Source organism: Lithobates pipiens, unplaced genomic scaffold (genome assembly GCF_037356315.1).
Source record: "Lithobates pipiens isolate NorthernLeopardFrog02 unplaced genomic scaffold, aLitPip1_a1.2 Scaffold_22, whole genome shotgun sequence".
Classification (NCBI taxonomy): Eukaryota; Metazoa; Chordata; class Amphibia; order Anura; family Ranidae; genus Lithobates; species Lithobates pipiens.
Genome location: NW_027507784.1, coordinates 128,074,049 through 128,095,444, shown reverse-complemented (window position 1 = coordinate 128,095,444; position 21,396 = coordinate 128,074,049). Strand labels below are relative to the sequence as shown.

Sequence of the window (21,396 nt, the reverse complement as noted above, 5' to 3'; positions counted from 1 at the left end):
ACACTAGTCTGGTGATGCTGGTAGTGGTGTGGCTAAAGATCAGAAACACTGTTAATGGCCTACAATGATCTGGTGACACTGGGTTTGATGTGGCAGTAATCAGGAACACTTATGCTTTCTTCACTGGCTTGGAAAATCTGAGACTAGTGACACTGGCACTAGTGTGGCAAGCAATCAGGAACACTATTGTTGACTTACACTAGTCTGGTTATGCTGGCAGTGTTGTGGCTAGTGATCAAAAACACTGTTGCTGACCTACAATGATCTGGGACACTGGGACTGATGTGACAGCAATCAGGAACAATGTAGCTGGCTTACACTGGTTTGGCAACAGTGGCACTGGTGTGGTGGCAATCAGGAAAACTGTTTCCGGCTAACACTGGTATGGTGACATTTGAACTGTTGTGGTGGGGATCGGGAACACTCTTGCTGGCTTACACTGATCCAGTGACATTGAAACCGGTGTGACGGTGATCAGGAACACCGTTGCTGGCTCACACTGGCCTGGTGACACTGGGACTGATGTGGTGGTGATATGGAGCACTGTTGCCAGCTTACACTGGTCTATGACACTGGGACTGGTGAGGTAAGCAATCAGGAATACTGCTCCTGTCTGCACTGATATAGTGACACTGGGACTTTTGTGGCTGCAATCAGGAACGCTGTTGCTGGATTACACTGGTCTGATGATACTGGTACTAGTGTGGCAGTGAGCAATAATAACACTGGTGCTCGTTCACACTGGTCTGGTGACATTGCACTGGTGTAGCAGTGACCAGGAACACCGCTCTTGTCTGCACTAGACTGTTGACACGTTAACTTTTGTAGCAGCAATCAGGAACACTGTTGCTGGCTTACACTGGTCTAGTAGCATTGTGACTGGTGTGGCTAACAATCAGGAACATATGTTATGCTATGTGTATGGGAACATGTAACAAATATTAAGTAGGTGTTATTCCAATTGGGCTGCAAAAGTGATCACATGTAAGCCCAGGTTATCTCTAACCACACTAAAAATGGTGTTACATCAAGGACTGCTTCCGCAAAATGACTTTTTCCGCCCAACAACTGACTCTCTTTCGCTTGATTTGGATAATACTCTCTTTGATCAAAAAACAGAACCTCATTTGCTATTCTACAGTAAGAAGAATACAGCTTAAACGTTTCCTAGAGTTAGACAACATTAACACCTGGCCGACCAGCCGCCGTCATTATATGGCAGCAGGTTGGCTCCCCTGTGTGAATCGCTGTAGCTGTACGGCAGCCACTTTAAGACCTATTTTGCTATAACTTTTGCGCACACCAATCAATATGCTTATTGCGATATTTTTTTTTACCAAAAATATGTAGAATACATCTAGCCTAAACTTATGGAGACATTTATTTATTTATTTGGATATTTATTATAGCAAAAAAGTAAAAAAATATTGTTGTTTTTTTTTCAAAATTACTACTCTTTTTTTGTTTATAGCGCAAAAAAAATAAAATAAACAATTTTGTTTGAATACAGTGTTACAACCTATGCATGAAAGTAAAATGCCACCCAGCCCCCCCCCCCCCCCCCACCCCAATTCACCTGAGCACTCTCTCAATCCAGCAATGTGCATCAGAGCTGAGATTTGCACCCAGGTCTCCCATTCCTCATTGGCAGAGACAGAAGTGGGAGCCACTGGCTCCTGCTACTGTCAATCACAGCTAGTAAGCCAATGAGAAGAGAGGCTTGCTATTGGGGGCACTGTCTGAAGAGGAGGAGCCAGGAGCATCAGCAAAGGACCCAAAAAGAGGAGGATCAGGGCTGTTATTTGCAAAAATACTGCACAGAGCAGGTAAGTATGTTTTTTTAATGAAGCTTTAGGGTGCTTTCACACTGGGGCATTGGGGTAGTAAAGCGCTGCTATTTTTAGCGGCGCTTTACCATTGTTTTAGCTGCGCTATTCGGCTGCTAGCAGGGTGCTTTTAATCCCCACTAGCGGCCAAAAAAGGGTTAAAACCGCTGACGTTTTGACGGCGGTTCGGCAGCCCTTTGATTTCAAGGGGCAGGGACGTTTTAGGAGCGATGTATACACCGCTTCTACGGTGCTACAAAGATGCTGCTTGTAGGACTTTTTTTACCGTCCTGCAAGTGCAGCGCTCCAGTGTGAAAGCACTCGAGCTTTCACACTGGAGTGAGAGGAGAGGCTCTTTACAGGTGCTATGCAGGCGCTATTTGTATCACTATAGAGCCTGTAAACCGCCTCAGTGTGAAAGCAGTCTTAATGTCGCTTTAACCTCCCTGGTGGTCTTACAGATTACATTACTGAACAAATAATTTCACATACCTTTTGGACAGATTTAAGTGTGTTATTCCTAAGAATTACAGGCCTACAATAAAAAAAGGCAAATTTCCATACAAAATATTGTACTGCTTTGAGCATCAAAAATCTGAAATAATCATACCGCCAGGGAGGTTAAAGAATAAGTGCACTTTTAAACAATATCCACTTATTCTATTTGCCTCTTTCCCCTGATTCAACATAGCATAACCTGGAGTTTTCCCCATTCAGCTTGAGACTTTATTTCTCAAATAACTTTGTCTAAAGTTTTTTTTTTTTATATTGTGGTATACAGCTTTGTCGTGCTGCTGAAAATATTTGTTTCCTGTGTTCTGTGGTCTCTGTAAGGTTAACCTCCAGGCCTCTTTAGATGTAATGACATGTATAATATTCTGGTTCTTTATGGAAAATTTCATTTTCTCAAGATTCCCTTGCTGAAAATTGGCCTGGGCAGGAAGGGGGTATATGTGCCCAGTAAACAAGTTGTAAAGTTATTGGGCACACAGGAACTACCACAGCTCCCATATTACATTACCCATAAGTAAACAGATGCATACCAGTATAGATATACTTTGAGCTTTACATATTAATAGTATATGTATATCCAATGTGCAAACAGGAAATATCACTAAAGGACTAATCCTCCTGGGACCAAATCCTTTGTCCCTTGTGTAGTGCAGTCTCAGCTATGCCTCTTTTTGGTCTACTGTGCACAGCTCTATACAAAATTTAATATTTTACTATCATAGGTGTTATGCTGCTCTAAACTGTTTTCCAAACTCTAGAATATTGCACTTGTTATTTTGAACAGCCATTATAGAGGTTGAAAAAGCACTTATGTGGTTTAGCCAATCATTTTCTGCATATTCAATTTCTGTGGTCTGTGTAACTGGGGCCGAGGCAGGGACATGTCCTTTGCCTGCATATTGTTTGCCGAAAGAAGTCCTTCATTTAATAAAGTTTGGAGGTATGAATTACTGAAAGGTACACTTTCAATTTAACTTTGCTCATCTGTCCACCTTTAGGTACTCCCTAAGAAAATATAGCAAGCTTGAAGATCTTTAGGGGTTCCTTTAACAGTATAAAATACAGTTTATACTTCTATATCTGGTTTCCTCCGGGACTGCACACAAGCCAGTTTTATTTTCAATAATTACGGTTAATTATCTACTTAACTCACATTACCGCAACCATCACTTTTTTCAGCAGGCATGGTTGCAGTTCTTGTTGCCATCATTTTGAAAGAATACACATTAACCACTTCAGCCTCGGAAGATTTGGCTGCTCAATGACAAGGCCATTTTTTGCGATTTGGCACTGCGTCGCAGGTCGTGCGGCGCTGTACCGAAAGACAAAATTGACATCCTTTTTTTCCTACAAATAGAGCTTTATTTTAGTGGCAATTGATCGCCTCTGTGGTTCTTATTTTTTGCACTATAAACAAAAGAAGAGCAACAATTTTGAAAAAAAACACAATATCTTTTACTTCTTGCTATAGTAAATATCCTACATTTTTTTATCAAAAAAACAAATTTTTTCCTCAGTTTAGGCCGATACGTATGCTTCTACATATTTTTGGTAAACAAAAAAAATCGCAAAAAGAGTATATTGATTGACTTGCGCAATATTTATAGCATATACAAAATAGAGGATAGATTTATGGCATTTTTATTTTGTGTCTGTGTATAATTATTTAACTTTTTTTGTGAAAGAGTGACAAGGGGTGCTATGTACTGTATGTCTCACTAATTCACAGTAGAATGGGGGTGGATATCTGCGGCCCCCCTTATTTTTAAAGAGGGTTCCGGATTCCAAAAAGTCCAATGCCCCCATGTAGACCACCAGGCTAAGGGTGTGGAACTTGAAGTCTTTGTCCCAATTAACATGCATGGCTGGCCAAACACGGTGCAAATTTCTTTCCTGGAATCACGGGTTGCAGGAAAGAAATTTGCACGATTCCCCCATCAACACAGACAACTTTGACAGGGAAATCAACAATTGTGTTCTCCCAGTGGGGGCGGGCAGCGCAAGCCGTCCCTGCCGGGAGAAGACAGTGATTATCGCTAGCTGCTATAGTAGCCAGTAGCAATAATACCAAAAGTATCCGACAAGCTGGTTGTACCCAAGTTGATTGATCAACTTAGTACATTCAGCCTGCTCATTAACAGTTCAAATCTCGGCCGGTTCCTGCTGACCTGGCTGAGATTCGAACGTGTATGGCCCGGCCTAAGAAGCGAGCGCACACTTGCTGCCCCTCCTTTTCCCGGCAAGTCAGGCTGCGTGCCCTGTTAAGGGTTTGGAATGAACTTTGCAGTACATACATCTTTTATTCAAGTTGAAGCCCTTATGAACGAGGCCTAATTTGGAATGTTGTGGTAGGAGACACCACATGACTGGGTCTCTTCTTGCTTACTTTTTCTATCGGTTCTTGGCTTTCCTGGTGCTCTCAGCATACACAGAAGTTTGGATGTCATCAACAGACAATTTGTACCTCTACTCTTCTACTATCACAGGTATCCCATGTGGATGGACATCAGCAAAGCAAGTTAAATAAACTCCCTTGAGGTCAACTTCTTATTTTGACTAATGACAGGTGTGCCCATGAACGTGTCAATGTTCCCAGGGTCACCTGAATACCTCATTAAAATAGATTCACAAAAAATATCACGGTTTTCTAATGACTCACAAGTCAACGCAATGCAGAACCAGATGTGTAGGGTTCATTTGGCTACTGACAGCTTCTTCTGAGACATAGACTAAGAATTTATACTACTGGGATTATTATTAGACCTGTAGTAAAGATCTACTGGATGCTGATAAGTTTATTTTGAGCAAATACGACTATCTTCTACAATTTCTTTAGGTTCAGATACTGATCTTATTATCTTTTGCAAAACTTTCTTCATAGCATCTGCCAAAAAAAGTGAAAATAAGTTGAAGGTTTGCCAAGTTGAAATCCTGGAAGCTGATTCCCAGATAGTTTCTCCTCGCTTGCTCTGTGAAAAAGAATGTAGACTAGTAGAAGGCGGCTGGGAGATGGGTGTAGGCAGGACAATGCTCTTATATCTTATCAGGGAGGTGACACAGACACATCAATGACAAATCTCATTTCTAAACTGGTCATACACAGTTAGATCTTTTTGTTCAGCTTGCAGCAAAGATGGATGAATTTGCCACAGCGGCTAATATTTTTTTGAACCAGCACCAGCTGTCCAAACAGTAACTGTTACTGATTGGATTTAGCCATTGTTCAGCTGATAATTTTCTGCCCAACTCCTTCGATTGAAAAAAAATGTCAGGTAGGAGACGGATGACAGGGACACTCACTAAGGAAATTTTGTCTGCTTTATCAGGAACGAGACGAAATTTGCATAGGAGTTGATTTACTAAAACTAGAGAATACAAAATCTGGTGCAGCTCTATATAAAAGCCAATCAGCTTCCAGTTTTTTTTGGTCAAAACTTAATTGAACAAGCTGAACAAGTTAAACGCTGATTGGCTGCCACCATGCACAGCTGCACCATATTTTTCTCTCTTCAGTTTTAGTAAATCAACCCTATAGTGTATTGCCAGCTCTACTCTCTTCGTATTCTTTTGTCAAGTACAGGATTTTTTTGCAGCATAATATTTTTTTGCCATCGGTCCAAGTCCTAGTAATGCTAAGACCCCTTTCACACAGGCAGTTTTCAGGCGTTTTAGCGCTATAAATAGCGCCTATAAACTGCCTCCAATTCATTGCAATGGGTGCTTTCAAACCCGGGTGGTGCGCTTGCGGAACGTTAGGAAAAGTCCTGCAAGCAGCATCTTTGGGGTGGTTTGGGTGCGCTGTATACAGCACTCACAAAACGCCCCTAACCATTGCAATGAATAGGCAGTGCTTCTGAAGCGCCTGAAAAGCACTTTGGAAGTGCCACAATACGGGAGCTTTTAACCCCTTTTTTGGAGTTGAAAGCACCCCACCAGCGGGCAAAAAGTGTCGCAAAAGCACAGCTTAATCAGTGACATAAAGCTGCTAAGGCGAGCGTCACTTTACCTCGAACGCAGGGCAGCTCCAGTGGGAAAGGGGTCTAACAGTTGGTTCTTTATTTGTACTCCTCTGATTGAGATTGTGACAGCATTTGCTCCATGTCTTTGCTGTTTATTTCCATTCTGCTTATACACACTGCTTTATACAGAAGATGACTGAATCCTGCACAGACCACCTGGATTTGGCTTCTCTGACAGAGTCAGGGATATGATGTGATACATACGTTCCATAGTGGTTTGAGGGTTAAACATAAAGTAGTGACATCAGCCAGTGATAGGAGCCAGATGGGAGCAGTTTGGAAAGGGGGGCAGGTTTGGAAGGGAAGAAAGAGGGCAGGTTTGGAGAGGAAGAGTGGGAGAGCATTTTAAACTGCTTCTCATTTGGGCTGGGTTTGCAGGGGATTGGATTTCCCTTTTTCAGTCCTAGCTGCTACCTTCGATCTCAGCAGCTGGACCCCTCACCATCTCTATTCCCATCAGTCCTAGGAGACCAGGAGAACCCTCTGCCTGGCAGAGCATCACAGGAGTCCTGGTTGAAGAACATGACTGGCACGCACGCGTGAAGCTGACAAGTTACCTTCTATCACTTCTTCAGCTCAGGGGTATGCAAGGAGGGGGTCTGGGAATATTATATTAATATCCTATTAATACAGCAAAAAGCTTAGAAGCTTTTAGTTATTTTATTTTAGTATTATTATTAGGTATGGATTGTGCACATATTTTAGGAACAGTTTATGGACTCTATATATATATATATATATATATATATATATATATATATATAATTTGATTTTTTTTTTATTTATTTTTTACAAACGATAACAAATTCTACACAGAAGAAAGTGAAGCTTTGCCAGGAACTACACTGCCTTTGCTGGAAATATATACTAAGATAGTATGCAGGGTAACAGATTGAGCTGCAGTGTGAGGCATTGTTATACAGATGGGTGGGCATAACGCAGCACTGTGATATGGACCACTGCTGGATAAGGGAGCACAATGAAGTGATATGTTATTACTAACCCAACACATAATTAAAGTCATAATGCAGGATTATAGAGGCAATATGATACCCAGGCTTGCAAAGAGAGATGGGCGATTCAGTGTAGTAAGACATTTTTAACTCATAACAGGTGAACATAAGAGATATAAAAGATAGACAAAGGCAGATTGCTTTTATTTTACTGAGTACTGAGTACTGAGTAGCAATAAGGAACTTATTATAAAAACAAAACAAAAAACAGTACTTTGCTTTTGTTTGATACTGAGCAATAACAAGGAAAGTAATATAAACAAAAATGACTTTGCTTTTGTCTTATAATGAGCAGTAACAAGGAACCTAATGAAAAAATAGTACTTTGTCATAAATTGATTGAAATGCATGATGTGCATAGGTCCTAATTTCTGAAGACTGGAGCAAAATTTGAGCTGTTGCCGGCAGCAATGTATTGAATAACCCGTTTCATTTGAAAGTGAAATGTCATTGGTTGCCAGGGGAAACTGCTCAACTTTTTCTGCTGTTTCATTTGCACTGAACCAAACAGACCCCTATGCGTTAATGGTTAACAGGCAAGCTGCTGGGAACGTATGCAGTTAGATGTGTACAGAGGGCCCCCCAATGCCTTTCTAATGTGGGTGTGCCCGGGTATCTAGGAATTAGGTCAGGCTATTGCAGGATAGTAAAATGCATTCTCCCTTTATGGTGTTGGTGTTACATGTTCTGTGATCTGCTGTGTGTGTCTGACTACTCCAATCCATATCTGTTTCTATGTCCGTTCTATATTAGTATGTTGCTTTTGTAGACTTTTTATACTCCAATTCATTTTATATGGTTTCAAGTGATCATATCACTGTCAAGCTACAATCACCTTTTCCATAGTAATTTTGATCCTATTTTTAGGTACTCGTGTCATGCTTGCACTGATTTTCTGCGTTTGTGTTTCGTTATTTATATGTATATTAATGTACATGTTTTATTGCTTTAGTATGTGCACCATATTTGTTTTGGGTATGTTAAAAAAGGGTTTGTAAACCCCAAAAAACAAACATTTTATATATTTTAGCTTACCAATCTTTAAATGTGGTGGTTGCATTTGTTTTCTTAGTTTAGGATTATTTTCTTTTATGTTAATGCAGTGATTTGGCCAGTTACACACATCCCCTTTTAGGGTGGCTCCACTGTAGAGTGACAAGGGAGACACCCATCAGCAGCATTGTCAGCCTGTGGAGATGGTAGAGTAATGCACGAGCAAACTTAGATGAACTTACCTAATAAATTGAAGCTGAACTCCACTAACAGGTTTTAAGCAGTTACAGCAACAGGTTTTGGTTATTTTTGGCAAAAAGGTTTCACATATATGAATAAAAGTTTACCATTGTCAGTGTTAGATGGTTTGCCTAAACCCTTTAACTGCCAGTTTTGTTGGACAGCTTGGTCTGTTAAAGAAAGTTGAAAATTAACTTAACTTAAAGTGGACCTTCAGTCATTTTTTCATCTTTCCATCTATTGAATCTTCTGCCCTTGTTGTTTAAACTTTGGATAGTAAAACATGTTTTTTTACTGGCAGTAAATACCGTATACAGCCCACTTTCTATTTCTTGTATGGTCATTTGCGGAAGGCTTATGGAATCATGCACAGCTCTCTCTCTCATTTTTGTGAGAGTTTGCCAGGAAAGGGGGGGGGGGGTGAGTCATAAGAGGACAAATGAGAGTTGCAGAGCTGGAGGTGTGCCTCTGTGTGTCTGTGTAAATCCAGGAGGAAGTGAACAGGCATCAGTTTCAGCCTGCCCTCAGTTAAAATAGATGCAGCCAGACTCAGTGGAGGGAGATTTGTGCAGCATATTTGGCAAGTACAGAATCACATCATATATAAAATAATATGCAAAGTGGTTGGAGGGAAGCTTCAGAATGGCGAAGATGTTTTTATTACAAATTATGTGAGCAGACTGCAGTTCCTCTTTAACCAGTTGAAAATAAAGGAACAAAAAGCCTAAAAAGAGAAAACTAATGCAGTCACCACATCTCTAAAGATTGGTAAGCTGCAATAAATAACATTTTTGTTTTGGGTTTTGATTTGCTTTAAAGTGATTGTAAATGTTAATTTTTTTTAAATTCAAATAACAAACATGTTATACTTACCATCTCTGTGTAATGGTTTTGCACAAAGCAGTCCCAATTCTGTTGGTCCCAGATCCCCTGCTGATGCTCTATCCCCCCCCCCCCCACTAAGTGCCCCCAGAGCAAGGTGCTTGCTCTGGGGGCACTTGTTCATGCTATCTACCTAGCCCTGCTCTGTGTGTCCATTGTGTCCATTATGTGTCCCTCATCACTGAGTGTTATTGACAGCAGCGGGAGCCAATGAGGAGGGAGAAACCTGAGAGAGCCGCGGCTCGTATGCACATTACTGGATCAAGATCCAGCTCAGGTAAGAATTTAGGAGGGGCTGGGGGGAAGGGTGAAACTGCATGCAAAAGGTTTTTTATCTTAATGCAGAGAATGCACCCCCCCCCCCCCAAAAAAAAACCTGCAAGACAAAGGCATAATGAGCTAGTATGTGTCGCATATTATCTCATTATGAAATACTTACCTTAAAACGATGCCCTGCAGTGGCGCAGGACCACCCCTGGCATGGATGACATCTTTCCTGGAGTTATTTCCAGGTTTGCTGGTACTGTGATTGGCTGAAGCCGCGACCAGGCCATTCCTTCAGTGCACATGCGCCGTTGACTTTGGCAGCAGTGTATAAAGTGAATATCTCCTAAAAGGTGCAAGTTTAGGAGATATTTCCAGTACCTACAGGTAAGCCTTACTATAGGCTTACCTGTAGGTACAATTAAAGAGAAGACTTTACTTCCCTTTTAAGGTAAAAACCAACTGCCTTTAGAACCACTTTAAGTTCATATGATCTGTATTGAGCTGAACTTTGTAATCATATGTCATATGTATATTGGTCTTACTAGCTGTTACAACAGTAGTGATGTCCACTTGGAGTCATTGTTTGTGACTCTCCAACTATCAGCAACTAGAGAACTAGAAATTTCCTCCTGAAAGTAATAATAATAGAGATAAGCAGGGCTTTTTTTTCTCAGAGAATAGGTGTGGGAAACTCTTCCTTTCCGACCCCTTTTCTCCATTTCAACCCACCTCCGAGCACTGTTCCTTTGGTTCCACCCCTACTCACTTCCAATTACTGACCTTTTAGAGATTAAAGAACTAAGTATCATTTTGTGGTGATAAGTCATTTGTGTGGAATATGTTAATGATAACAAGAAAAGCAATAAAATAGATCCCCTGCAGGCAGTAACAAAAGAGCCCCCTCTAGCAACAATAAATCCCCCCCAACAACAAGGGTCTGCTTGAAACAAAATCCCAACCCCCTTGCAGTGGCAATAAATCCCCCAGCAACAATAAACCCCCAGCAGCAGCAACATATCTCCCCACAGCCAGCATCGATAGACTCTCCAGCAGCCAGCAACATTAGACCCCTTCCTTAACAGTAGATCTCTCCCACAGCAAGAATAGGTATCCCGAAAGCAACAATTGCAAAAAAATTGATTCCCCTCCAGCTAGAATAGATCCCCCAGCAACCAGCATCAATAGACCCTGCAGCACACCCCAGCACCACATCCCGCTGAAAAAAAGCCCTGAACATAAGTATTCGATTTCAGTTTAGTATACAGAATGTAGGATCCCTAATGATTTACTTATCTTGTTAGAGTTGACCTAATCAATAGCATCTTCCATATGACATCAAGCCATTCATATTAATTCTTGATGCCAAAGAAGTATACAATCTAATGTCCCCACCAAAGGATTATATTTAGAGAGATATACATACTTCCAAAGAAAGAGGATTCTGTGGTCTGCCATAAGTCTATGATAACCACTTAGAATGTATGATTGTATGGGCAGTGATTCCCAACATGCATACCAGGGAAGACCCATTCATCACAACACTAAGACACAGGTGTAATGGAATGCCAGTTGCAATGGATGTATTCCAACATAGTGGGCAGCCTGGTGGACTGAATCTGTTGGCTTGTTAAGTCTCTTGAGGACGTCAGTGGCAAGATATCCCCAATTCTAATCCCACCACTTTTCCTGCTTCAATAGATAAATTCTGCATTGACCACTGGACATAAGTAATGGCAGACATTTTCATTGGCTGTTGTCCACTCATAAAATTCATTTATTTTCTCATACAATGATCCTAACTTAGTTATTACATTGTACAGGATCTGTGAACAAAACCTGGGCTCATATACAATACATGGGCATTTGTCCATTGTGTAATTGAGTTTACCTTTGTTTACCTTTGACAGTTTGCACATTCCTAATTTGACGGAAAATTTTGGTTTGTGTTATCTGTAAAGAATTATACAATACTGAAATCCAGACAATTGCGATTCATAAACAGAATGATCCTTTGCAGATTGGACAAATTTGCAGGCAGATATGTAAGCAAATGGGGAAAAAAAATCTATGTGCCTGGTGTGCAAATTGATTCAATCCTCGCTGTTTACCCAAGTTTGTGTGTTTTTTAGTAAACGTTTGTTAAATACAGGGGCTGCATTCAAAAGCAGGAAACTGTAGGAAATACCAGTCAATATAAAAAAGGTTCAAAGTTGTACAGTTTATTAAACCACAGAAAGCAACTTTATTTTAGCGAGCATGCTCTTCTATTTTAAAGATGTGCTAAAACCACAAAAATCCTGTTTATATAGACTCCAACATATCCCCTACTTACATTGAAAATATTGTTGGGTGGAATATGCTGTATGGGTTGATACGCATGCTGACCACAAGCACTGAAAGCACACATGATATATAAATCATATGACTAGGGTGTGCATAGATGGAATTCAAACAGTAATTGGCTGGCACTCCGTGTAGTTTTCCACCAGCTAAAATCATTGCGTTGTTACCAAAAAAGCTGTTATATGTGTCATATTTCAAAAATCGCGCCTTTCATACTGGTATCATCAACCAAGTCTGCATATGCTCAAGTCTGTTTGCCAAAAAGACCACACCCAGAGTAATACATTTGTCCTGTTAATATCATTTGAGTCTTGCAAAACACATACAGTACAGTGGTAAAAAAAATAATAACTCTAATTGCCATATTAAATTGAATATTTTATTATAAAATAAAAAATTAACAATAGTATCTTAATAGTACTATGATATGATCATTAGTATTCAGGTTGCTTAAGACTTTGTGGTGCTCTTGCAATAGGCTTCTGTAATTATTTGAAATGATTATAATTCCATTCATATACACTCATGTAATCATGAATTGTTGTGACATTGGAAATCTAAGCCCCTGTACACACGGTCGGAATTTCTGCCAACCAAATCCGTCTGATTTTGCCCGACGGATTGTGTCCGAAACTGTTGCATACACACAGTCGGACCAAGTTGTCGGAAAATCCAATCATTCAGAACGTGATGACGTTATTTAGTTACGATGGGACTACGTTCAGGCTAGTAGCCAATAGCTTTGGTCTAGGAATTTGATCTGAGCATGCGTGGCACTTGGTCCGATCTGAATTCTCTACACATGATCGGAGTATGTCCGATCGGACCAGTTGGTCAGAAAATATTTCCAACATGTTGGAAAATTGGGTCCGATGGATATTCCGATGGAATCAGCCCGATGCATACCACACACAGTCGGATTATCCGACAACACGGTCCGATAGGACACATTCCGACGGATTCTGCGACCGTGTGTACAAGGGCTTAGATATGCAGAAATGTTCAATTACTTTGTAAAATGCTTCTTGGAGCAGAAAGGGTTAACAAAATCCTTAACATTGTGGCCAAAACAGACCTTCACAGTTGACCAATGCTGATGCGAAAGGTAACTAGATACCTAATTTCTTAAAGGGGAACTCCAGTCAAATAGATTTTCTTTAATTTTGGATAGAATAGCATGGGGGACCTCTATCAGGCTTTTATTGCTGCCTTTGTTCTCATTGGGAAGTCTTTCTCCCACTTCCTGTTGGAGTGACACAACAGTAAGTAGGAAAATCCTGCCAATGGAGGCAAATAAAGCATTTGGAGGTGCCAACTTGTATCCACTCCAGTAACAAAACATTTTATCGCTGTATGTACTCATTGGATAGCTCACTTCCTATTTCTTTGACATGGCAGAACGAAGTGGACATCCCCAGTAGGTAAAGCCCTTCTTGGGCCTTCCTCTCACTTTTTGTCATGTGCCGACCATTTTTTTTCTTACCCTTTATACAATGGCCCCCAGAGTGAATTACAACCCTCTTTTCCTTTGCAAGCCTCCAAGAAATTGGAAAATAACTGAAAGGCAGAGCTTCATTACCTCCCCCATTTTAAATGCAAGTAAAAGATGCATGGCTTCCTTGTCTGTTACTGATCCTAACAGTTCTGACAAATATGTACTAAGAGACAAATGATCACTCAGAAACAAGATGTTTGCTTTGGGTGGAATTTGGGTGGAGTTAGCAGTCGGGCATTGCTGATCTATAAGATGTAGTCATCAATTACAGGTCAACTTTTTCTTCTGATTCTAATGGGTTACTTTTTTCAAATGTTGATAAATAAGAATTTTTTTTAATTTCATGGTTGGGTCCAAGTGATTAGTGTTTAATTGTGTCTCTGTTGTACTCTTAACTAAACAGAAATAGTGAAAATGTACCACTTTAACTAGTGCAAGCATTGGTAGCTCAATAGCACCAATAAAGTAAAATACCTCTCAAATATCACCCCCACCCCAGGACATGTTTTTCTGTTCTCTATGGCGTTTTAAATGTAATTTATTTTACACTTAATTTTTATATTACCACATACCTTAATACATAAGTTAATTGTAATCACTTCCACCAAAAAGCACACTATTGTTTGATTTTGCTGTCCAGTTGTGCTTGTTACTTCAGATGTTTTTCCAGTTCCTTCAAGAACTGGAGCTACCTGCAGAACCCATCACCTAAATTCCTCTCCCAAGATCACCATAATGAAATTTGCATACTGTAAATGGCATATTGTAAATTATTGTTGTATTTGCCACGCCCGGTTTCTGCAAGTAGAGGTCCCGTATAAGCGCAATAGGATGGGTCAAGATGACTTTTATTAATTAAGTGATTGGTTGGAGCCAAGAAAATCTCTACTTTATACCCAAGTGGCCATGCCAACTTTGCATCTAAAACTGCTAAATTATACCACTGATCTAACTAGCCCACAAATAAAGCAACTAGAACAGCTTGCACACAGCTGTTTCAGGTTTCTTCTTTAGCATAGACAATAGTCAGAGGGCCATGGTGCCCATTTTTACCCTCCCATAGGTTAGTAATTTTGCCTATCAATACATAATTACATTTATGATAATGGTCAGTATTCAATCGTGTAACCGCAAGCTGTGTGCCTAACCAAAATGTAATTGTACATTGCAATATTTTAATACTACCGTATATAGAAATATTAAGCTTAGGAACAGTATAAATGAATGCAGCAGTATAATGAGTATCACTGTATCTTAAACCAGTACTTGCCTACTGAGGTCCTAAAAGAGTCAGTAACATTGCTAGTTTTTTTAGCTGTACATAAATACAAAATCTTAATGTAAACCGTATACATTTCCATTATTTTTCTAGGAATCTTCATAGAAATAGTTGGTATTCAGAAGACAATTCTACCCACATATTGCTAAGATTATCTTTCCTGTGAGGTTAATGCAGTTCCCTTTTCTTTTTAGAGTGACAGGAGCAGAGAATGCAGTAGCTTTCCATAAATGGAGAGTTTTCAGGAGCAGTGAAATGCTGGCAAAAGACACAGACAGAGCAGTCCTACGTCCCAGACACCCTTGATAACTCCTTGGTTGCCAGATTAACATTGCACAGCAAAGACAGGAATACAGTAGTCAACACTACGTTGAAACCAGAGAATACAGAACAGGCAAAGCAATCTTTTAAATCTAAATGCATTGAGTTATGGAGATAGTCACTTGGCAAGATCAAGTGATTTCTGAAGTTATCCATTTGTTTTCACATCACACACTATACAGATAACCAAAAGAAGTTTTCAATTAATCTTTTTTAGCCTTTTCTATAGTTGTCATCACTACTTGGCACTGTGAGTGTCGTGCAACTCTATTGGATGTAATGTAATGTATGTAATCCCAAGGCTTTGGAAGCCTGGGCCTTTTGTGAAATACTTTACATGGGTCATCCCTGGGTTTATATGTAGCACCAGCATCTGTTAATCAGCAAGATGTTTAAATTAAATTGTATCTTTATCCCACCAGAGGGCAGTATAACACCCCCTGCGCTCTTCCACAGTGGGAAGCGACTGAGTGAGTGGGTGAGGTGTAATTCTTGAATGAACATGTGTTCTAAAAAAAAAGCAGTTACCAACATACTGAAAGAGGTTTCACACTTTTACAAAAGTGGACTCTTTAATCATGGAAAGACAAACTTTGTGGTTAAATGACAGTTATGATTACTATCATGCTGAGTGTATCTTATGAAACTATAAGCATCAGAGCTAAAAATGAACTGGTGATAAAATTTCACCTACTGATGCCAACATTACATGTTTCAAAAATGTCTGCAAAAGATATTCCACACTTTAAAATCCAAATCTGGGAAATCTGAAAATCCTCCCTTGCTATGCCTGCACTGCAAGGGTTAATTGTGTTTTTTTCTATGGGAGAGTAAAAGCACTTTATTCTTACCCAAACCATTATTAATTAATGGAACCACAGGACACCTGTAAAAAACAAAACAAATGTGCCTTCTGTACACCAGTCCTGCATTCCTACATCGCACAAGTGTGAATGTAGCCTTAGGCCAACACATTTTACTTATGGACTAAAAAAGGGGCAAGCTAAATTCACTATTTTAACTAAGTCACATGACGGAAGGAGGGCCAGAGCAGTTTAAAAATCATTGGCGTGGTTGTCAGCTTATGAGCTATGGGGGACTCAACTGCAGCCCCTGCCATCATCAAAGGGCCACACATCATGTTCAGTATATGTAATGCTGGAGAGGACTGCCAGACTGCAGACCTAATAGAGGAAATGATGATCAAAGACTGGGCACATGCTACATTTTTGGCCTGGAGACATGCTGCAGAAGACAATATGAAAACGGGAACATGTTACATGAGACTAGTAGAGAGCAGTGCTATTACCCCTAATCAATGTTCCCACTACACAGTATATACACAAAGGCCAAATGCTGCCCTTGGGCCACAGTTTGGGCACCAGTGGTCTACATATATAATGCCATAGGTCAAAATGCTACATTGAGGTGCATTGGTAGGTTAGTTAAGCATAGTTATCTAGATTTAGACCCCTTTCACACCAGGGCATTTTGCAGGCGCTATAGCGTTAGAAATAGCGCCTGCAATCCGCCCTAAAGAAACTGCACCATTGTATGTAGTGTGAAAGCCCGAGGGCTTTCACACTACAGCGGTGCCCTGGCAGGATGTCAGAAAAAAGTCCTGCCAGCAGCTTCTTTGGAGCGGTGAAGGAGCGGTGTGTTTACCGCTCCTCCACCCATTGAAATCAATGGGGCAGCGCTGTAATACCACTGGCAAAACGCCTCTATTGCGGCATATTGCCGGTGGGTTTAACCCTTTCGCGGCCGCTAGCGGGGGGTAAAAGTGCCCCGCTAGCACCCAAAATGCGACGCAAATCCAGCGGTAAAACGCCGCTAAGAAATAGCGGCGTTTTACCGCCGACGCAATGGGCGGTGTGGTGTGAAAGGGGTCTTAGGTGGGAAGTGACAGAATGTTCTGAAAGTCCACTCCTGACACACTAATACTCATCTTCCCCATATTGCTCTGTTGCTTTGTTAGGGGCCCTTTGTTTGTACTTCTAGATATGTGGAACCATGTGACCAAAATGTGGGGGAGCATGTGATCTCCACTCAGGATCCAGTGCCTGGCCCCAAACCCTATAAATGGGGGGGGGGGTTCCAAAGCAGGAAAGGAGCAGTTGAGAAGGGTTATGGTGGGCTAGCAAGAGCCTCTGCCACTTTGTTCTGACTGGGTAAATAAGTGAGTATTTTAAATAAAATAAGACAGCTGTGTTAATATGGGTTTAGAATTATTCTTGGGACTGAACTCCCATTCTGAAAATGGTTTCAGCTGTAGGCATAAAGTGTTTGGGAACTATTATCAGGCAAAATTCGAATTCTGCTTAATTCTCAGATGTCTTTAATGTTAAAAGTAGGCCTACATTAAAAAAATATGTGCTGTAGTACTTAATTATAAGTACATCTGCACTTACAGTTTTCTCTCAGTCTACCTGCAAATATCCACCAATACCTATCGATCCTGCCAGTGAGGTTCAACCTAATGCAGCTTCCTGTGATAGTGTGGCAACAATGAATTCGGAGGAGCATTGCCACTCTCGTGTAGGCGGATAAAGAAAATAAAACGTGGTAGGGGGCATGGCAATGCTGATGACCACTATCAACGTTGTCACTGCTCATTTAGAAAGCCTCACACGCACTACTAGTTTTTTTCATTCAACCCAGGTTAATAAAAAAAAAATTGACAGCTTAGGTCGGAGCCGCTGTACTAACAATCTAATGTTAGTACAGTGATCTCCCCTGCTGAGCTGTTATGTTCTGACTCTCTGGTATGCACTCCCAGCCATTGGCTGATAGTACAGAGCGGGAGCCATTCGGCAGACATTTTTCCGGTCATGAGTAATTCTGGTGGAGCAGCTGCTGTACACACGGCCCCAATGTCGGCCGGATTCTATTGAACCAGCTGGTGGCGGCCGACAATCGGCCTGTGTGTACTAGGCTTTAGCCTGTAGCATGTCAATAAGCTCTGTCCACTGCTTTCTCCAATGGCAGTAATGCCTATGTTGCTGAAACCCTCCCAATATGAGCTGCAGTGTCTGGGATGAGAAACACATGAGACACAAATGAAGGAGGATTTGGCTCAGATACAAAAGATATATCTCTGTCATAAGATAGTGAGCAGGAGAGCTGGAGCTGCCTAATATAATACACCACTGAAATACACATATGCAAATGATCTTGTCTGCCAGGGGATTTGTAGTTCTGTCCAACCCCTTCTGTGATTCCCATACCTCTGCAGGGCAGCACAGCTAGGGGTGTGGCACCACTTTCACTTTTAATTTGGCCATGGATGGATCGAAATTCGCCTGGTTTAGCAGAGACCGGCTGAATTTCAATCCATTTATGGATATTCACATCTAATAATTGACTTTCCATGAATGGGCTTGTTGGAAAATTCTTGTTCAATCAGCACTACAGTCAATTAGCTGCAGTTCTGATCAGCCTATTCTCCCAGCACAATTGTCCCTGCTATCAGAATTTAATAGCACAGCAGGTAGGTTTCCTCCATCGGCCTCATTTGTGGGAGATCCAATCATTTTTTTTGATCAGCCTGCTGATTAATCGGGAAAAAAAAAAGGAAACCATGTATGGCCAGCCATAAACTTAGAGAATGCAGTTGTGTTACCTCCTTGCCCACAGCCTGACAACTGGACATTGAAGAAGCAGAACATGCTGATAAGTCTGAAGGATGTTATGCAAGGGATGCAGAAGGCTAATATCAGAATAGATTTGATTACCCATGCCAATTATATATATAAAAAGACATGTCATCATTCTTAAAGGAATCCACGCCTACAATAAATATTGTTTGTATACCTGCCTAGATTTCAGCTTTAATATTTTTCATTTCTATTTATAATAATTATGTGTGCAATGTTTAAAAAAAATTCAATTAAAATGTTATGACTCAATTCCTGGGAAGCTGATAATCGTATATATAGAAAAAATATGTCAGAATTAAAAAAGGCTTCTTTTAAGTTGAGTTACAAGAGTTTAATGTCCCTGTATCTGATATAATAAATGATGATTTGAAATGTATGTTTGATCAGATCAGGAGAAGCAGATAAGAGATTTATATTTGCATGTCTCCCGACATTTTGAGATGGGAATGAGGGACACCTACTTGCAAACGTATGTAGGTTTAGGCCACTCCCCTTGCCATGCCCCTTAAAGGGGACATAACCAAAAAAAAAAAAGGTTATTTAAATCCACAAGTGCTAATATTTCTTTATATTGGCTTTTTAAATTGGTAAATTCAGCGATTTAGAAATTGTACGAAAGGTTTAGCGCTGGGTACACTTTTTGAAAGATAAAACGTGCATTTTATACACAACTATATAGATCAGACCAACATGAGGGCCAAATGAGGAGGAAAGAGGGACAGAAGGACATTGCCCCAAATCAGGGACAGTCCCTCGGAATCAGGGACAGTTGGAAGCTATGTATTTGTACCAGAATTTCTAGTATGAGACTTATTTGCTGACTTGATTCAAGGACTGGAAATCATCACAATATAACATTTTCTGAGCTATTTTTGCTTAGCTAAGAAAGCAGGATTAACCCCAAAAGTGTTATATACTTTTCCACGAGCCCCCCCACAGTGGTATTCTTGCACTTTTCTGTGTTATCATTTTGGTGGAATGATACAAGGAGGCTCCTGGCGGGTCCTTTAAGCATGTTGATAGAAAGTAATGACATGCTCTACGTATCACTCACAAATATGGTGCTTCTTGTGCCTCTGCTTTCCATCACACACAGCTGTGTATGGGACACTGCTTGTGTATCATGTCCATCAAAGGCAAGAGGACAAAACCAGACCACCAGGAGTTTGTTTAATGGGAAGTCTCCTCAGCTACTTAGTACTTCTCTGTAATCAGCAGAAAACATTAAATACAGAGCACTGGAAACCAACATTTATGCTGTTGCATGACTTACACACAAATGGTTTACTGATTAAATCTGTAAAACTGGTAAGCCGGTCTATAGCTTATGTGTTGAAATGTGCTGGATGGCTGTTAGCCCCTTATAAAGTCTCAGTAAGACCCCTTTCACACTGGCAGCGTTTTTCAGGCGCTACCGCGCTAAAAATAGCGCCTGTATAGCACCTGAAAAAAGCGGCTCCATTCACTCAATGGCTCCATTCACCCAAGGGCTTTCACACTGGAGCGGTGCGCTGGCAGGGCATCAGAAAAAGTCCTGCAGGCAGCTTCTTTGGAGTGGTGAAGGAGAGGTTAACTCGCCGCTCCTCCACCGCTGCTCCCCATTGAAATCAATGGGGCAGCTCTGCAATACCACCGGCAAAACGCAGATCTGGCAGTGTTTTGCGGGTGGATTTAACCCCTTGTCAGCCACTAGTGTGGGGTTAAAACTGCCCTGCTAGCGGCAAAATAGAGCCTCTAAAACTATGGTAAAGTGGTGCTAAAATTAGCACCGCTTTACCTCCGATGGCCGGTGGGCGGCTCGGTGTGAAAGCCCTCTTAATCATTTATCTCTTTGGCAAAATGAATGATGGTGTATGCACCATTTTTTTAAAGAGACTCCAGGATTTATCTTTATTTCACACTTACATTGGTCCAGCTTGGACCAATGTAGGTACAGTATGTATATCCCATATATGAGGGGTTACTGGGGAAGCTGAGAATTACTGTGGTAGTTACATAGGTCCCAACTGTCCCTGATTTCGAGGGACTGTCCCTGATTTGGAGCAATGTCCCTCATTCCACCTCATTTGTCCCTCACTTTGGTCTGATCTATATAGTTGTATATAAAATGCACTATTTATCTTTCAAAAAGTGTTTCCCGGTGCTAAACCTTTCATCCAATTTCTAAATTGCTGCATTTGTACATTTTAAAAGACAATATAAAGGAATAGTAGTGGAAAAAAGTCCTTTATTCTGCTTTAAGGGGGTGTGACAAGGGGTGTGTCCTCTGCCTACATACATTTGTTAGTAGGTGTCCCTCATTCCCATCTCAAAATGTTGGGAGGTATGTAGTTAGCACTACTACATTGATAGCTGTGATCTTCGGGGTCCCGCTCAAATTCAATGTGAGCAACTGTCCCAATGCACAAAGACCACAGTGGGTTACTCTTTCAACACTACTGGCATTTATGGAATGCCTTGTTTTTTCAATGAAAAATGAAACACTCAACAAAACAGCTGTGGATTCCAGTAGCCATGACATCATCCATAGCCAAGTTGTTGGCACT

The 21,396-nt window shown here is 40.8% G+C and overlaps 1 protein-coding gene across 1 annotated transcript in view; it reads left to right on the top strand.

The window, feature by feature from the left end:
* The first annotated feature begins 6,712 nt into the window (after positions 1-6,712).
* COL6A3 (collagen type VI alpha 3 chain) overlaps positions 6,713-21,396 on the top strand; it is a 133,976-nt gene continuing 119,292 nt past the window's right edge. Inside the window, exon 1 of the mRNA XM_077448242.1 lies at positions 6,713-6,940. The gene's annotated coding sequence lies outside the window, so the exon portion shown is untranslated. The remainder of the gene's footprint in view (positions 6,941-21,396) is intronic.